This window comes from Heterocephalus glaber, unplaced genomic scaffold (genome assembly GCF_053883595.1).
Source record: "Heterocephalus glaber isolate CG9 unplaced genomic scaffold, H.glaber_assembly_v1.0 deba00000768, whole genome shotgun sequence".
NCBI lineage: Eukaryota > Metazoa > Chordata > Mammalia > Rodentia > Bathyergidae > Heterocephalus > Heterocephalus glaber.
The window spans coordinates 11,622,687-11,642,686 of NW_028258162.1; the positions used below are offsets into that span (position 1 = coordinate 11,622,687).

A 20,000-nucleotide genomic window follows, 5' to 3' on the forward strand; every position below is an offset into this window, starting at 1 on the left:
AGAAGTCTCAATTATCCAAGGGCAGTCCCTTGGGGGTGACTAGAAGTTGCATCTGAATTTCTAGACTTGCCCTGGATTTGGATCTCTGTCCACAGCTCAGCCACATCAAACCTGCTGAGGCACCTGTCCAGATAAGTATGGTGGCCATGGGAATGACCTTTTATAACACACTTATCAAAACATCTCTTTTTGTTTAAAGACTTTCAAATTAGGCTCCATTCTTGATATTTTGTATCACTTATTTCACAGTCTTCTTTAGAACAAGCATATAATCTAATTAATGAAGCGCTATCCCTGCAGATAGTTTGCTAATTTTGCTACAAACTTATATTTAGGAGTCATGTTGAATGTGTGAATTAAAATCACCACTTGAACATTTTATTGTTGTAAAAGAAGGAGAGATGGCCACATTGGGGGTTCTTTGGCTGGATCTCTTACACATTTAGTATAAGAGCTGATTAACAAAAGGAAGCATGAGAAATTTATTAGATTTAAGTGCATGGGGAACATAACAAAAGAATGAAATCCAAAGAAATGATCAAAGCACCTTTTTATATTTTTTTGACAAAGAACAATAAATTTGTGAAGGAATGACAGAATGAATGGATCTCTGAATAAGGGTATGAAATCCTAGGGCTGTTACTAAAAGATACATGGGGGAGGTAAGGGTTACTTGAACAAGTTTGTTTATTCAGGTTCATTACAGTCTCAATTACCAGTTTCTGGTGATCAGAGCTATTTTTCAGCCTTAGCATGGGATGGATGCTCCTCCCTAACCATATTTTTGGCGTGCTGTACATAGCAAAATAGAGCCGAAATAGCCCTGTCTGAAGTTCCAGTTCTTCATGTGATTTTAGCTTGAAATAATCAATATAGGAACACAGCATATTTTTGAGACAGCACATTCTAATCTCTTCCAATGTCAACTAAGACATACTTGGAAATTAATCCTATGAAGAAAGTATTTTTATTAGGAGAATTTGGTTACATTAGATTATTCTTAAGTTTACTTGCATATTATTTTCTATATTATTTCTATTTATGCTTCTACTTTAGGCTCATTTCTAAATTAATATATTACTGTTTCCTCACTCCAAATGATTTAATTCACTGAATTGGTAGGTTACTAAATAGTTGTTCATATTTAAAAGTTCTCTTAGTGTCAACTGAACAAATTTGTCAATCAACAAATGAACAATAAAGTCTGATGACATCCTTTCTTATTGTTAGTGTAGCTCAGAATACAGGTTTTAAAATAATTTTTTAAATTGCATTATCATAATGGCAAACTATCAAATATTTATTTTTAAATGAATGGTGTCTAATAATTTTATAACTGCAATGATTTCTGAAAGGAAGCTGCTATATGGCTTATATCTAGATGCCTCCCCCAAGCCTCCTGTGTTCATAGGTGTGGCTTCTGGGAGGTGATTGGGTCATGGGTGCAATACTAGATTAAAGGTGGGCCAGCAATAACTGGATCAGTTGGCTGATTGGATTAGCATAGTCCTGGGTGTGGTTGAATGGATTTACTGAAGACAGAAGCCCCACGCTGGGTGTGAGTGGCACCAACCAATAGGCTTGTAGCCTGAATGGAATACAAGGGATAGGAAGGCTCCCTGCTCGCCACCTTCTGCCTGCAGTGCCATGGACTGTTTCTCCACTGCTGTGCTCCTCTGCTGTGCTCCTCTGCCATGTGGTCCTGCCTGGCACCATGCTCCAAATGCTCAAAGGTGCAAAACAAAATACATTCTTTGTGGGCGTGAATGGAAAAAAAATATGTTGAGCTGGGAATACATAGTTACAAACATGTATTTTCGTTTTTGTCTCTGTATTACCTTTACTTAGCTGGTTTTCCTGCCAACTATGGGCTGAAAACTCTGTGAACAAACTGTGAACTGAAACAAACCTTTAATCTTTTAAGTTGTGGGGGTCAGGTATTTTGTCTCAGCAACAAGAAAATTAACTAAGACATATACCCTCGATGATCTAACTTCCTCCAACTAGGTCCCTCATCTTTAAGGTTCCTTCCAATAGTACCACCTCAGAGACAAAGCTTTTAACATACTAGACTCTGGAGCCTATTTTAATATCACCCAGTGAATCTAGGTGTGTTGGTAGCAAATTCCTAGGAAGGCAGAAATCATTGTCAGAAAAATAGTGAAATGGTTACATTTCTTGCTAGTTTTTCTTCAGTTCTATTACAGGGTTCTTGTGTTTTAAAATCCCCCCAACTTTTGAAGCCAAGGCTCCCTTGTGTACTTAGCTTTATTGTTAGCATCCATTTTTAAACTACTTTTTACTCCCAACATGAGCATGAAAACTAGGACATACCTGCCCCATCTTTCCCTCAGGTATGTTCCATGCTGACCAATCCAGTAACTTTTACATGGTCATAACAGCTTCCTCACCTAGCACCTTTGCCCACTGCCCCAGCCTAAGTGGAACAATCCACTCTTTGGAGCCAAAGGACCTGAATTCTAATCTTCTAGCTTTTTCATACCCAGACTTCAGTTTCCTCATGTAGAATATGGGATAATAATATTGACCTTGTATAGATCTAAGGGTTAAACATATGTGACAAGAATTATACAAGTGCTACTAATTATTAATAATCAATATTCATTGTCTTGACAGCTTTGAATGATTCTTACATTGTAGAGAATCAGATTCAGAGATAAGTAAATATGAATATATTTTGGAATATCTACAAAGTTTCTTACTTCTTTATGCAGAGGAAAACCTATGCACTGAATGGCAATCAATTGTACCTTCTTACCATGAGAATAGCTACTATAAAAATAAAATTAAATTAAAATAGAGGCAGAGTGCTTGCCTGACATGTACAAGGTCCACAGTTCTATCTTCAGCACCACAAAAACAAACACATTGATTAATTAACTAACAAGTATTAATGAAGAAATGGAGAAATTAGAATTCTTGTGCAGTTTCTGGGAATATAAAATGGTGTAAACACTATAAAAAACAGAATTGTGGTTCTTAAAAGCTTAAAACTAGAATTACCACTTGATTCAGCAATTCCACCCATGGATGTATACCCAAAGGCACTGAAAGTGGGGACTGGGGGAAATATTGGAAATTCACATTCAAAGAAGCACTACTGACCATAGCCAAAAGGTGGAAATGGCCCAAGTGTATATAGATGGATCAATGCATAAACAAATGGGGATTTTGTTTTTAGCATTTGAATCCACATGTACAATAGAATATCATTTAGGGCTAAAGAGGGAGGGAATTCTAATACATGCTACAACGTGGATGAACCTTGAGGACATGCTAAGTAGAATAAACCAGTAACGAAGAACAAATAAAATACAATTCCACTTACGTGAGGTATCTAGAATGGTCAAATTCATAGATGCAGAAAGCAGAATTGTGGTTGCCAGGGCGAGGGTGGAAAAGAGAATGGGAGTTATTGGCTATTGAGTACAGAATTTCGATTTTACAGGACAAAAAGAATTCTGTGGGTGGATGGTAGTGATAGTGGGCAAAATTATCAATGAACCTAGTAAGACTGAAGTGTCAGCTTAAAAATAAGGATAGAAAATTTGATGTAAACTTTCCCTAAAGGTTTTTAAAGGCAATCAAAGCATTTGGCATATCAACAACCTCCATTTCTTAGCTGAATAATTGTCTAAGCCATTAGAATGCATCAGTTTAGAGAACTTTTATAACAAGGCAACTCTTTACACATTCCCGCATACTATAAAATATACTGTATATAAATTACACTCACTACTTGGGTTCAGCACTTATAAACGTTCCTACCTGGGATGAGTTATTTACCTTTCTTAGCCTTAGTTTACACACCTGCTAGGTGGAAATGCGAATTTCTGTCTAGTAGAGTTCTTTCAAGGATTAAAACAGCATGGAAAGGGCCCATACTCATATGGCATAGAGTTGATCAGTAATGTATTTGTTTCCTCCTATTGATAAATTTATTGAAATGACAATTATAGCTTGATCAGCACTGTCAAAAAGATCCAAGATTATATATATATATATAAGAATATATATGTATGTATATATATAAAATAAGAATATATGTGTGTGTGTGTATGTGTATATATATATATATATATATATAAGAAAAGGAAGAAGGTGTTGGCCCACTCTTTCTCTTGAGGAATAGAGATGTACATTTCAACATCCCTTTCTGGCACCACAAGAGGCTGTAGTTCCCAACCACCCCTCCCCTACCCACCCCTATAATCTGGACTCTGCTTATACCAAAAAAGCTGAAATCTCCTGTAAAAGGGGCTAAAACTATTTGTTCTTTTTTGCTTCAATTTAAAGATGTTTCTGTGTATGTTTTTAAAACACCAAGTGTTCAAAGGTATTTTTTTAAAGCACGCATTCTTTGTGGACTTGAGTGGAAAAATATATATTGAGCTCTGAATACACTGTTACAAACCATATTTTGGGGTTTGTTTACTACATTTACTTAGCTGGTTTTCCTGCTTTTCAAAGCTATCTTCTAGAGTCTGTTGTCTCCATTACACTAATTGGCAATGTAAATATTTTAACAAACTCTGTGGGATTACTTTACTTAAGCTTTAGGTAAATGTATAATTCAACACCACCAAGACAACTTGCATTGCACCATAATCTGATGCCTCTGGGATCCAATGAATTAATTACATGGCAAAGAATTTTTACAAAATCTTGAAATCAGAAATTAGTTTATAATGCAGAAGTCGAGGCTATGCGTTCATTTCAGTCCTCTGATCCCTCAGAAAAGAAGGTACTTTGGAATTTTGATTGGTATTTTTTCAAATTGGAGGGAATAATATTCTTTCACATGTGAACATGCTGTAAACCTTTGGCCTATCAATCAATTATTGCAATCATAGAGAAAGTTAATTATATTGCTAATCAGAAGAACTTCATCCTGAACCATGTTTACCCTAAAAGCTTTCATGCTCATTAAATGAATCTCATTCAGTCTCTCTGTACCCTTCTCACAGTGACGAAGGGAGTTTGCACTGGAGTAGGGTGTGCAAACATTTTTCTCTGCTGCTTTTCCTTCCCTCGTTTCCTTCTCTTTGTCCTCGTATTTTTTCAGCCCCCAAAGCTTAGTGTTTTTGAAAATCTCTACTTTAGCAGCAACAACCTAACAAACAAGGAAAAATATGCAACTGTTTCATAAAATGGTTGTTTATATTTTTTTCTGTGATTCACCTGTAATTGCACAGGTGGATTAGGTTTGAATTCTGGCACTGTTGTTCTCGAGGCTCCAGCCTGCCTTTCCACTTTGATGCGATCAGGTGTAGGAAAGGTGATGCAGGGAGAACTGGATTCTGTGGCTCCTCCCACAACAGACCAGAGCCCTCTGTCTCTGACACAGAGGCTGCAGTGACAGGAGCCAGCTGATTGCCATGTGGGACCTCTCTGTTGGTACATTTAATCAGCTAGTCGGGGAAGATAGGATTCATTTACACAGCTCGCAACCCTCATTCATGGAAAGAACACTGTTAGTGTAATTCTCTCATATTGGCTTAAAGATTTTTGAGCCTCAGATTTATGTTGATAATGAATATGCATCCAATTTCCTGTGTTATCTTTATTTAAACGTCTATGGAATAGTACATACTGGGCATTTAGAGCAGAAAACATTCCATTTTTGAAATACATATAATTTACAAATCTCACAAAGACTATGAAGCTAGACCACAATTTAATTATTTAATTCACAATAATCAATGCTGAGCTTTTTTTTTAACACGACTATTAAATTTCTTCAGACTAGCTCAAGCACTTTTTAAAAGTACAAGTCATAAATAGGATGTATCTTTGAAGAAAAAGTCTTCCAAATTTGAAGTTTGAAATAAATATCTAATACCGAAGGAAACCAGCATTACACAGCTAACCCTGGTTTAGTGTAGCAACTTCCTCCTGGGTAGTTGAGTTCTTCATTTTTATTATATTACCAGCTGAACATGTATTCCACTACTTTGGATACAAGACTTTTGCCTGTTTTTGGTGTTTGTCAGAAATAGCCAGATAGTCACTAATAGAAGCTTTGTGTAGTGTAGCAAGAAGTCTCATGGTTAAAATCCTAGGAGTACTTCCAAGTGTGTCAGCATACTGAAGGTTTTGACTGGTGGTACAAAGCCGGAAATGGAAAAAATAAAGCACATAAGCCACTGTTTTCCATAACACTTTAATCTGTACATGGTTTTACACCAATCATGATGGATTTTTCAAAAATTCTCCCATCTTTGCTTAAAGTTTTTTGGAACTGAAGTTTACATTGAGAATAAATATGCATCCAATTTCCTGTGTTAGACATCCCATGTTTTAAGATATTTCCATGTTGTGTGAATTGAATACATAGGAAACACATGCTTGTGGAAACCAGACAGTCACCCAAGTGTCATCAAGGTGGTGTTCTGAAATCAGAGTCTCCTTTAGAATAAGAGATAATCCAGTGGGCAGGAGATAACAACACTTTTGTGGTTGGCCGTATTTCCTGGATTAAACATACATTGCTCTATTGCAGGAATAGTTTGTCCTAACTCCAACAGGGGGACTTTCCATTACCTAAATGTTTGCTTGTTTTCTTGAAGTTAAAGGTGGAGATGGAAGTTCTGGGTGAAATCCCTCCAGTTGCTGGAACTCCACATTTTTCCTTATGAGCTGGGACAACTGGTGATGGTGGCCATGTGCCTGCATGCTGGACATGTAGCTGTGAGATTTAATGTTTGCCCTGCTGTGTTTTGGTTGGTCTCATCTTGGTCCTGTTCTTTTCTATCCTTCGGTTCCTCTCATTTGGAATAGGAATGTTTACCCTGTGCCGTGATATACTGGAAGAGTTTAACTTTCTTTTTTATTTTTACAGGGGTTAAAATAATTTCTATTTATTGAATCAACAAAGTGCTGGGACCTTACATATATTCTTGTTTAATATCCATAACATTTGCCCAAAACCAACTCTAAAATTGACCAGGAAGTGAGTAAAGGTTCTGGTAAGAGCAAGGGCAAAGGAAAGGTGGTCACTGTGCTATGCTGGACCATGCTATGAACATGGTGTGTAGCCTCAGGCAGATGAATTCATTCTAAATATCCAGTAAATGATGTTTAAATGACCTTCCTCCACCATAGCACTTTCTGCCCTCCAACTCAATATGCCCCCAAGAAAACCTCAGGCTGTATTTCAAACTTTCAAAAATCCATGCTTTAACTATTTTGAAGGAAAGATGTCAAATAGCTTCCTCTACATACAAGCGTGTGCCACCATGCCTAACTACTTTCTGAAGAGGTTTTTATACCCTACTTCATACCCTCATTCTGGTCCGTTCTCTCTTCCCCTAACATGTGGGTATTACACATTTATTTTGCATTGGTTAGATTTATTACATTTTCTTAGAAAATATATCATTTAGAATAAACTTTTTTGCATTATAGTTTTATTTCCTATCAAAACTCCAGAGCAAAAATTCTAATTCTGGATTTAGCTCAGTGGTTTCGTAGCCTGCTGTGCAAGCACAAGGGCCCGAGTTCGATCCCCAGTACAAAAAAAAAAAAGAAAGAAAGAAAAAGAAAAAGAAAAGAAAAATACAAATGAAAAATTAAAGAGGCTGGGGATTTAGCTCAGTGACACCACACCTGCCTTGAAAGCACAAGGTCCCGAGTTCCATCCTCGGTATCCTCCCAAAAAAATTCTAATTCTGATAGTGATCATTTAAATATTTATTTTTCTAATTGTGATATTTAGTGGAAGTATATGATATTAAATGAATTTAGATCAAGGTAAGATATGGAAAATCAAAAGAAAACCATCATTCAATATGAAACATTTTTCCTTTCTACTCATTCTATTGCTGCCTGAAACATAAGGACAATGGGCAAATTGGCCTGTGTTTTAGGTAGTCTATGAAATCACTTCTGTACAGTTTACAGAAATGCAACTTCCAATTATATTGCAAAGTGAATTTACACAATTCTTCCTTCCTGCACAACAATACAACAGCAAAGCAATGACAGAAATTCAAAATTCATAAACACGAAGTAGATGGCACTGCTAGATTTTGTACTGTGTAATATTTTACAAATAATTATCTTGGACTCCTTCTGTCTGAACAGATATAATAAGAAATACATTTGGTGCACCTAAACCAGTAGGATGAATGATGTAAATGTTTACAGGTCCACAGAACTGAAAACTTGACAGCAACCAGACCAGAATGCCCAAAATAATGATTAAAAAACACCTGAGCCACCTGTTCTAACAAGTTAAGAATCCAGACTATAAGTTTGGTGGTTTGGATAGGATTAGTGGTGAAAGAATACACTGATCTCAACTCTATGGGTGTCTATATATTGATAATTTTCTGCCTTGGAATATCAGCTCATATAGAAGACAATTCTGCAAACATTTTGCAGGCACATATGGCAAAGATGAGTTTCAAAGTCAATAGCTAGAGGAGTTCTAGCATTTAAAGGCATTTGGTAAAAATTGAATGATAAATTTTAAAAAATAGAGAGATGGAATTCCTAAATAGTACTGACTGTATTGCTCCTACTCATTCTGGCAAATGCTCTTCCATAGGAAAGGAACAATCAAGTACACTGTAATTTAAATTTTAACAGATTGGCAACTGTAGAAGAGAATGGGTATTCAGTATGACAGAAGAGGGAGAGAAAGATCTCAAAAAGATCCTTAAGCCACAGGAGAGTCTCAGCCCATTCTTGATCCATCCTTGGGAAGCCTGTCAATGATGCCCAATGATGTGAAGCAGCAAAATATCATCTCTGCTACCTCTGTGAGCATCAAACTACACTCAGAGCATTTACACAGGTGCTAGCTTTGGGACTTTACTGCCTTAAATACATTACTACTATGTGATCTTTGAGAAGTCATTTTATTCTGTGCTTTAATTGCCTTTTTAGTAAATAAGAGGCATCTACCTTACAGGAATTTCCATCAGAAAGGAATGTCATGCATATAAAATGAGATTCTGAAAGAAAGTTTGCACATCTAGAGAAGAGAAAGCTCTAACTTCTTTTTCTTAGCAGAGAGGGTCAAGTTCACATAAGAGGTTCTTAGGGCACCATTCCACCTGTATCCAAGGAAGCAGCCCCAGGTTCATTTTGCAGCCCAGGTCTTTGTTCCCAGCCCTGCTCTGAGTCTACCGAAACAGACTCACAGTTCCCCGGGGGTGTGTGTTACATCTGTTGACACTTACCCCATTAGAATTAAAATGGAAAAACATAAAGAATCTAGTTTTAAAATGATTTTTAAACTCTAAACTCATCACATATGAGAAATATTTTTAATGAAAATGCCTGTATTTTGTGAAATCAAATGAATTTAGTGAGAGAAGTGGCATTGTTTCACATCCCTGCAAATTTCTCTCTGCTTCAACTCTCAATCCACTGTGACATGCCGTATGCATGTAGCTGCTGGGAAACTTGGTTCTATACTGTGGAGGAATAGGAGCAGGAAACATTCTATTACTATCAAAATAATTTTGACCTTGAGAATCGAGTTTCTGAGGCCTCAGACAACTTCCTGACCATACTCTGAGAGTCATTGGTCTATCTGTTCTAGTCTGTATGGTTTTCAGATGCATTCTGAAACATATTTGTCTCTTGGTAGTACAGTTGACCCTTGAAGAACACAGGTTTGAACTGCACAGGTCCACTTCTATACAGCCTTTTTTTTTTTTTTTTTTTGAGATTTGCAATACTTTGAAAAAAAACTGGCAGATGAACTGCAGAGTCTAGAATAGTGGAAAAAATTTTACAAAAGTGTATCTTGAATGGTTAAAATATAGGTAAATAATAGTCTTTTATCATTTACTACCATAGAAACTACACAAATCTATTTGTAAATGTTTAAAAATCTAAAAACAGCCATATTAACATTTATAAACCACTTGAAGTCTTGAAACTGTAAAAAAACAAGTACAGAAGCAGTATTAAGTCAAACTGCATAAATTTATCTGTAGTACATATTGTACCATTGTAGTAATTTCATAGCCACTTCCCCCTGCTACTGTGAGGAGTCCAAAGTTACATATGGATTTTTAGGTGGGCATAGTGGCCCACACTTACAATCCCAGCATCCTGGAGGCTGAGGCAGGAGGATCACCAGCTTAAGCCCAGCGTGGGCAATTTAGTAACTTAGTGAGACCTTGTCTCAAAGTTGAAGAGTCAGGATCAGTACCAGGGATGTGTTCAATGCGAAAGCCCTGGGTGCAATCCCCAGTGTGTGTATGGGGGGTACATACGGAGTTTCGACTGCACTGAGGCTGAGGACGCCTCAGCCTCACATTGATCAAGGGTCCTCTTCAATTACGTACTTAAAATCTTCTCAGGAGTCTAATACCTCTCCAACTAATGAAATCTTTTATAAATATAATTCTCAACATTGTCAACATGTTCTTTGTTACTACTGTGAATGGGATCCATTTTTCTATCATATTTTAGCTGTCTGGTTTGCCTGTTTTAAAACTACTGCTTCATCATTGTGTGGGACACTTGGTTCTTCTCTTACTAACTTGTTTTCCCAGGTACATCCAAAATGGCCAGAATCATGGTGAAAATAAATTGGACGTAATTTTGAAAAAAAAAAAATCTTGAAAATTTGAAGCTGTTTACAGGCCACTGATATTTTGTGTATTTAAAATCAACCGTTTAATTTCTAGCTTTTAAAGCTATTTTTATTAGGAAGGGTTTTTAAAAAGTTTAAATATGTTGATTGACCTTTTGAGGTGTATTCAAATAATCTTTATTTATTTTCTTAAGACAACAGGACTTTTGGGCCTATTTTCTAATTCTTTTGACCCAGTCGCAATAACAGAATCGCATCTTGCTTGTGGTTCTGGTCTCTTACCTGCAGAGAGAAGGTGTAACCTAAAATCTCCTTGGGGGCTCTTCCTGGCCAAGCTTTGGCCTGACCTGAGCCTGGCTCTGGGCTGCACGGTTCGCGGCTGGGAGGAGACTATGGGGCGTCCCCCCGGGGGCCCCGCCTCCCCCGGGCTGCCCAGGAGGAGGAGAAGGAGGCGCAGGTGGGGACAGAGCTGTGGGCTGGGGCGCGGCAGAACTGAGGGGAGAGCGCTGGAGGGACCAGGGGGGTCGGGGTCGGGGTCGGGGCGGGGACCTGTGGCCCTGCGGCTCCGAAGCGGCCGGCCGCCTGTGCAGCGCGCTGCCCTCCAGGGACGAAGGGCAAACCAGTTGGGGTGCAGGCCGGAGACCCCCGCGAAGGCGGCCCTGTCCTCCAGCTCCCGTGTTCGCACCTGGCTACATCCCCCTCCCCCCGGAAAGTCTCCTTGGAGATTTGTTACCATGGGAATTGGCCTCGAGCTTCGGACCTAGCTAGTGCAGTGGCGCTAAAATCTGCAGAAAGGATTTTTGAAAAGGCAGACTCTTCGTGGGTTCCTTGCGGTTCCTGCAGTTTTCTCTGGGAACGGAGTGTCCGGATGCTCTGAAACTCTCAGGAGCGTTTGTAATTCGTCTCCATCCAGTACCTTAGAGTTGTCTCCTGCCAACCCTGGAAGTGAGGTGCTTTGTGTTCTGTTAGCTGTGCAGACCCCGAGGAGCGGGTCAGGCAGCTCTGCCCAAATTATTTCAAAGTTAACTCCCGGTTCTTTTCCACCCAGCCTGGTGTGTACCCTGTAACTGCAGCTGCAGCCCAGATGCCCGTTGTGCCCTGCGGTCTGAACACTACAGTTTCCAAGTTTTGCTAGAGGTAGGTGATAAAGTTGTCCAGTTCTCTGGATTTACCCGAAGTGCCAAGTTCTGACAGATGAATGAGGGTTTGTGTTATTCATGCCATATTGATTTTTATTACATCGTAAAAGATAATTGCTTTAAAATGGGGAAAATATAGAAATGTATAAGCTTCCAGAGATAACTTGTTCTCTATGAATATATTTATGTGGTGTCTAGCCTGTGAAAAATTACTCTCATCTGTCTTGGTCCATTTTTGTTATTATTGTTGGAGACAAAAATGCAAAGTAAAAGATTTGACAGTCTTTAGTAGGAGATATCTATCTATATAATATAGATTTTAGTCTCCTCATTAATGGAGGACATCATCCTGTACTCCTTGTTCAACTGTATTTTCACAGCCTAATGTTTTTTTGCCTAAATCATTCAAAAAATAACTTTTACCCGTCAAATCTAAAATATCCAGAGGGTCCACTAGTTGCTGCTAATAGTGTTGATAAACAAAAATTTTAAAGCTAAAAGATACTTTAGAATGCATCCTTTGCTTTTTAACATAAAATTATATAAAGTTCTGATATAAAATGTTTATCATCTTAATAATTTCTGTAACGTCACTTCAGACACACTTTTTACAAGCAAGAATCCTTTCATTAGTTTTGTTTCTGAATTGATTATTTAAAAGATGCGAACTAGCAAACAAATTTCCTTTTCCTGGTAATAAGGAAGAATTGTCCATTAGATGCTAAGTAGAAGATTTTCAAACTAATTCACAGGAGACATTTATCAGTTTGGGGTGCACAGGGAGTCAGCGGCCTCAGCTTGGGAAGCATTACTCTATTACACTGAGTCCATCTACCATTCAACGCCTAATTTCTCCTTGAAGTGTGACCTGGTTTATTACTTAATTCTGCCATTCACAAGCACCATGACCTTAAAAGCTTTCTGAGTCTTTTATGAAATTAGGAGCCTATAGTAATGCTTTTCTGAAAGTTTTCTTGTGAGCATTAGTGGCATAAAGCATCTAAAACTATAAGTGCCCTGGTACCTGCAGTATGATCAGAAGACAAGGAAATGCTGGCCACTGCTTTGTCCATTTTTCCTTTGCCTTGGGGTAAAAGACATGGGGACAGGTTTATGTTTATTTATTTTTTTATTTTTTTATTGTTAGGAATGATTTTATTTTCGCAAAAACAACATGAAAAATGAACCTTTCATCTTTAATGAAAAGAATCAGATTATGACCTAATTCCTTGTTTCTTGAGACAGACTTCTGATTTTACTTATCTTTTAAGTGGATTAACCAACTATGTTTTTCAATATTCCAAATGCCAATGCCATTGGTTTATGTTTATTGACCATTACTTGATAAAGAACACAAGGCTTCGTGAAAAAGTCATAGGCTGATAGTTTAAAAGCTGAATTTGTCCTTCAGATATGCTTATTTGGGTTTGAAGTGCTTCAAAATACTTTATTTACCCACATTTTCAAATCACTAAGTTCTGCGTATATTCCCGTGGTCCTCGCTGACTATGGGCTTGCCCTCGTAGGGTGTACGTACACCCTCAGTCTGCCACAGTGCTGTCGCTCTGACCTGATTCACGCGTGTGTCTGACTCCCCCGTCTCTGCAGATTCTGGAGTCTGTGACTCCTGACTCTGGAAGTCTCCCATACGAACTTGGACAGCTAATTGTGGCCCAGACTCAGGGATATTATCTCAACTCTGAGAATTTGTTCAGACTACATTACCCTATTTCACAACTGTGGATATTTCCTCATGGTTTTCTACTAAACCTTAAAATAGTGATCTGTGACCTTGTTTTTTGGTTTGGGGGGCTTTTTTTTATTCTCACTAGCACCATTTTTTAATGATGGAGAAATTTTCTAGAAAATGATAGCCTTTCTTTCAGTTTCAGGATTTTTTTAAGCAAGTAATCCCCATAATCACCAAGAAAGAAAATAGCAGTGGATAACAGAACACATACATAAAAATACATAAGTATGCTTTTTTCCCCTGCTGTAAAACACTGTTAAGCAAATTCAAGGGAATTGTGCGTTATGACTCATTCAAAACAGAGAATGCTCATAGCTGGATAAGGTATGTTTTAAGCTGTACTCTACTGTCTGTGTTGTTGGCAAGCTAGGAGGGAAGTGCATCTTTCCATCTGGCCTGCATTTAGGTGAGACCAGAGATTCCTGTGAATCTGTGTTTTCTGAGGAATTTGTTTGGTGATCAGCCTAGGTTGTATCTAGCACACTCGATTCTCTGCAGGCAGGCATCTTTGAACTGGGCATAATGGTGCGTGGTCCTGATGATGCATGGGTGTGAGAGGGAACGGAAAGCCAGGGCCTGCGAGGCTGGGGGAAAACAGGTGCTAGGCAAAAGCAACAGCAGGTCCTGAGGCAGAAGCGGGCTCATGGTGAGTGTCCCAAAGACCCATCAGAGGGGAAGTGAGGCTGAAATGACCAAGTGGTGAAGGACACAGGATGAGTTACGGAGGCTGGAAGTGGACAGATCACTCCGGGTCTGGAGGACACAGTAAGAATGTGGATTTTAGCAGGAGAATAAAGTGAACGGGTTTCTGTGCTGAGATCATTTCTGACTGCTCTGCGAGAACACGTCAGCAGCTGACCTCTTGACACTCTGGTGTCTCTTCTATTACAGGCAGGAACTTCTTTTTACTTTAACTGTAAACATTAACTGTGAACATTTAAGCAGCTTGGCAGAAGTTCATACCTAAAGGGAAGGATCTCTGAATAGGATCTACAGAAAATATAGATGAATATTTATTAAAGTGAGAACTGTGGTATGCAAATATTGCTTGGCTTTGAGTAAACCCACGTGCTGCTTTCTTAGCATGTTCTGTATCACAGAGCAACTTGCACTTTCATTGAGAAATGGTGTTGTCTGCATATACTTTGGAAAAAGTAACAGTTAAACTTGATATTTGCATTATATTTGGAAGGAAATGTGTTCATGTTCATTCATGAAACGATTATTCCAAAGTTGTGTTTCTAGACCCTTTCTTTGGTAAATTTTTCAGCTTTATTTAAAAAGTATGATAAGGGCCAGGGATTTAGCTCAACAGTGCGGCTACCTGCCTCACAAGTGCAAGGTCCCGAGTTCGATCCCTAGTACCAAAAAAAAAGTATAATGAAATACTTGAAGAGAGCGATTTTTGGGAATAACTCACATATACTTATCAGAGGACATATAAGAACAAAATTAAATGTTTGGTATTGGAATATCAAGGCCCATTACTATAAACATCTCAAGAAAAATGACTTTTATTTTTCATTTTTCCTTCTGTTTCCAGGAAATTAACTATTTGATCTGTTTTTAAGTGTATATCAATAAAATATAAAATTATCTGTCTCTGCTCTAATTTGTTAATCTTTTCATTCTTAATATTGCCTATCTGTACCTTTGCTTTTTTTTTGCTTTAAATATTTAAAACCTTTATTTAGCTTTTTTTATTCACGTATGTTTCCTATACAAAATAGTTACATTTGTTTCAGGGAATTGGCATCTGTATATGCTATATGTTATACATGTAATATACATACATATCATCTCTTTTTTTTTTTTTTTTTGGTACTGGGGATCGAACTTGGGTCCTTGCGCTTGCGCAGCAGGCGGCAAAACCACTGAGCTAAATCCTCAGCCCCTGCATATCATCTCTTGATCATTTTCAGTCCTTTTACCTCCCTTCCTCCTCTTGGTGACCTCTTACCCCACCTCTACAAAGCTTTTTTGTTCTCTACCATCTCTCATTTATTTTGCTTTTTAATGTATTTATACTTAGCTTACCCATATAAGAGAAAGTATGGGATATAGACTTTTTAAAGAGTTAAAGATGTCATACCATATTTATATGTGCATGCCAGTGTGTATAGCAGTGCGGCTCACAATAGCCAAGCTCTGGAAATAGCCTTGGTCAGTGCTGGTGAACCTACAACACGAGCCCCGGCAAGCTGTTAACATTGAAAGCTCTAACAGGTTCGCTGTCACAGGCCCAGATCCTCACTAGCAGAGGAATGGAAAAGGACAATGTGGAGTATACATGCAATGCAATCTTATTTGGTCATAAAGAAGAATGAAATAGTGTATTTGCAGGAAAATAGATGGAATTGAGACCATAATGTTAAGTAAAATACATCAGACACAGAAAGTTAAATATCTTGGTTTTTTTTTTTTTTCTTGATCAGTCTTCATGGGAATTTGCCTAGCTTTTTAAAATTATTTTTGAACAATTATTATATTTATCAGTCTTCTAATCTTATTCTTTATAATCCTCTTCTTTAAGTTTTACTCCTCCTTTTCCTACTTTCTTTGATTTTATTATGAGGCTATAAAATGTTTAGCCCTTCTTCCTTTCTACCGTTAAATTTGAGGCTCTATATTTCCCCCTGTGCACTGCTTTAGCTGCATGCCATAAATTTTGAAGAGTAATGTTTTCATTGTTATTCAGTTCTAAGTCTATTTTTGTTTTTTTTTTCATTTTAAACAAGAAGTTTATTTAAACAACAAGACACTTGACTTAAAGGGAAAACTATCTAGGATTCTTTTTTTTTTTTAAGGAGTAATTTACTCCTACATAAAGACAGATTGCCCTACATGTAACAGCTGCATACAAAAAAGTTATAAAATTGTCCTTGGTTTTACAATGATAAATGAAAAACATTACAATTCTCCAATCAAACAAGGTATGCAAGGATTTTTATGTTGTTGTCTTTTCTGTTAAAACAGTGAGAGCAAAATAACTTACTGGAATATAAAGATAAGAACTGATGAGAATGCCACTAATGGAGAGAGGGAATTATTTTCACAGAACCAGTATCGCCCCATCCTGTCTCCATCTGATATCAATCAAAACATATTGTTGGCCATTTAGTTAAAAAAAAAAAAAAAAGCAATATGCTTGTGCACATACACCAGATACTTTATGTACAATAAAGGAATGGGGAAGGGGTAAATGAAAGAATAGAGAAAACTATCCTGTAGTAGTCAAGATGTGGTGGGACCAAATTGCAGTTCTCTAATTGAGAATGTATTCTCGGTCTGTAAGAGCAGAGTTCTGGAGTAGAGTTCTTGCAGGTTCCCTTTTTAGTAGACACCTCCTGTCTGCTTCTGGAACATATCAGTTGTATCTTCGTCCTCCATTTCCAACTGTGCAGGTGTGTCTGTTTCATTGATTGGCTGCCCATCAAATAGGAATCTGATCTGCCTCATTGACAAACCCTGTCGTTCACAGTAGGCTTTCATTAGTTACTAAGTGGTGTAAGCCTCTTAATCTTAAACTGCACCACAGAACCATCCTGCCTCGCCACCTTCAAATTAATATGATCATTGGTCTCAGTCTTGACCACTTCCTTGGGCTTTTCATCCGCCATAGCTAGCGCCCGAGTCTTCTCAGAGGCCGCTTCACAAAAGAGGTACCAGGTCGGCACAGAACTAGCGCACAAGCAGCTCCAGGAGCGGCAGAAAGAGGCGGCAGCGGTGGCCAAGGGAGAGGGCGCAGGCATGTCGTTCTAAGTCTATTTTTAAATGTTCATCATGTTTCTTCTTTGATTCTTGAGTTGTTTAGTAGTGCCTTTTTATAGTATCCAATTATATAGCTTTAAAACATTTTTCTTTTAGTTGTTGATTTCTTACTTAACTGCATTTCAGTCATGTGCTCATAAAGAATGTCTTCCTTCTTGGATAGAGGGTTCCATAGATACCCTAGTATGTCTGATATGGTCAGATGAGGATAAAGAATGAGCCATTCCTTCCCTTCACTCACCTGTGGGCACGGAATTGCTCTGGTGATTTTCCACGTTTACGCTTAGGCGTTCGTGATGCCCAAGGTGGCAGATCAGTGGTTCCCATACCAGTGAAAGACAAAATGAGAGGCACCTGGAGCGGAGGAGCCTGACCACGGGGGAGGCGCCTGAAGTTGGAGGTGCCTGGTCCTTGAAATACTGGAGGCCTGAGTTGTGTTGAAGCTCTTAGGGTTGCTCTCCCCGCTGCCTGTTCCTGCTATCGTCCTGTGATCTTCAATAAACATAACTACTTACTACTTACTACAAGGTATACTCTTGCCAGTTCTTTCCTTGATGTGCAAAAGAACCTGGGATTTTGGCCCACTCAGCTGTAACATATCCATTAAATTCTCCTTGGAACTATGTTGTTTACATTTTATTTATTTTTAAATTTTTATCCATTTACTCAAGAAACACTGTGGCATATTGAAATTTCCCAGTGAAGTTGTGAATTTTTCCATTTATTCTTTTCCTTTCAATTTTTATTGTGTGTATTTTGCAGCTCTATTTTGAGCTGTATTTTCTTGGTAAATTAAGATTTGGATTGCTATGCAGTGGACCTTCTTCTATTTTTGCCTTAACATATATTTTGTCTGATATAGTCCTAATAAGGTCCATGTCATTTTGTTTTGGTTAGTATTTACATAGTACTATTATTTTATTTCCAGTATTTCTCTGTAGGTTTTTCTGTGTATCCCTGCAAATAGCCTATAAATACCAATTCCTAACCTTTTTTTGTTAATTTTGGTCCATTAACAATTATTGTGTTACTGGCCTGTTTACAATTATTTCTACAGGATTATTTTGTTTATTTCTCTTCTTTTTGCTGTTTCCTTTATTCTCTTTTACTGAGGTTTTGGTTTAACTAGCTTTCTTCTAATATTTTGGAAGATAATACATATTTTGAGTATGCAATGTTAAGTATTTGAAATGTATATTTATCTTAAAGTCTGAAGTTACTTCTAATTATCTCCTGAACAACAAAAGGAACTTAAAGTATTTAAAAATCCTACCATTCCTCCACTTACTGTTCAGTACTAACCAACATAGCTTATTATTGTGTACTATAGTTAGTATTAGCTTAGATTGAACACACACAAGCTTAACAATTTCTTTGCTGTTTTTTGGTAATTTAGACCTTTCTTATGGGTCACTGCCATTCATGGGGTATATCCTTCATACAAACTCTCAAAGGTCATTGGTACTAAAGTCAATTTTTGTTTTGGCAAAAAGATAAAAGATACACTGTGGGTACTTTTGTTAATTCCATATTAACAGCTGTTTTCTTCCATAAGTTTTAATGTATTATTGTACTACTGTCTTCTATTTAGAAGTCAGCAGTCATTCCAGTTGCTTCCCTTCGTATGTAATAATTATTTTTCCTGACTGGTTGATTTAAAGAGCTTCTGTCATTGGTCTTCTGCAGTCTCATTCTGGTGTTTACAGGTATGAATTTTCTGTTATTTATCATTTTTAACTTCCTACACATAAGGGTTCACACCTTCTACCTATTTGGAAAAACTCAGTCATTTTTTTGAGGTTAAAATAAATGCAAATTTTATTGAGATTATTTTTCCAGAATTTACAAATATAAAACTTGCCATGACATTGCACCTGATAAACTTTTGTATTGTTTCTAGTTATCTGTGGGAAAGAAAAATTAGTAATGCAAACAGAATAGACAGGGATAGTCACAGAGGAATTATGTTTTATAGAAAGAATATAAACAAAGTTCAAGAGTAATGACATCCATCATTAAATTTGTGGGACTTAAAAAATAAATAAATAAATAAATTTGTGGGATTTTAAATGAGAAGGTTTAGGATTTTTTTTTTTGTCTAAACAACAGAAATTTATTGTCTCATGGTTTTTTATTTTAATTTTATTGGTATAATTTATATTTACACAATAATCACATTCATCATAGGAAATTTGTACCTGCACATGATGGGAAAAGGAAAAGCAAGGAAGGAAAAATAAATGAGGAAAGAAGGAAAAAATGCAAACAGGGATTTTGTAAATAAGGAAAGGGAAGAAGTGTTGAAGAGAGGGGGAAAAAGGAATCGAGATGCGTCATGTACAGGTGTAAATTCCCTATGATAATTGTGATCATTGCGTAAATCTAAACTCAGCCGTTTGGTTGCCTTCTTTCTGTTCATTGTATCCTGTCCTCCTCAAACTCTGAGTCGGTAGGCATTAGACTGAATCAGGAAAACAGAGGTGGGGCCAGGTGCATAGTTCAACAGCGAGACTTGAATATGGAGAAGTGGCTACAAATGTTTGGACACATCTGAAAGCCAAACGGGGCAGTGAGGCAATTTAAGTTCTAAATACCCCAACCTCTTGTCAGTCCTAGAGCCATGGGGGTACCGTGAGGGGCAGTCTTACCCAGACTCCAGAGCTGTGGCTGTCTAGGCTTATGGCATTTCTGTCCTGCAGGAAGAGGGGACACAGCAGCTCATGGAGACACTAGCACAAAAAGAGAAAACAGGAGAGAATGA

The 20,000-nt window shown here is 37.6% G+C and overlaps 1 protein-coding gene and 1 pseudogene across 1 annotated transcript in view; one reads left to right on the forward strand and one right to left on the reverse strand.

Annotated features, from left to right (window-relative positions):
* Myo3a (myosin IIIA) overlaps positions 1 to 20,000 on the forward strand; it is a 420,268-nt gene that overhangs the window by 207,208 nt on the left and 193,060 nt on the right. The window contains exon 6 of the mRNA XM_087207257.1: positions 11,628 to 11,716. The gene's annotated coding sequence lies outside the window, so the exon portion shown is untranslated. The remainder of the gene's footprint in view (positions 1 to 11,627; positions 11,717 to 20,000) is intronic.
* LOC101701910 (nucleoporin NUP35 pseudogene) lies at positions 5,948 to 11,315 on the reverse strand (annotated as a pseudogene).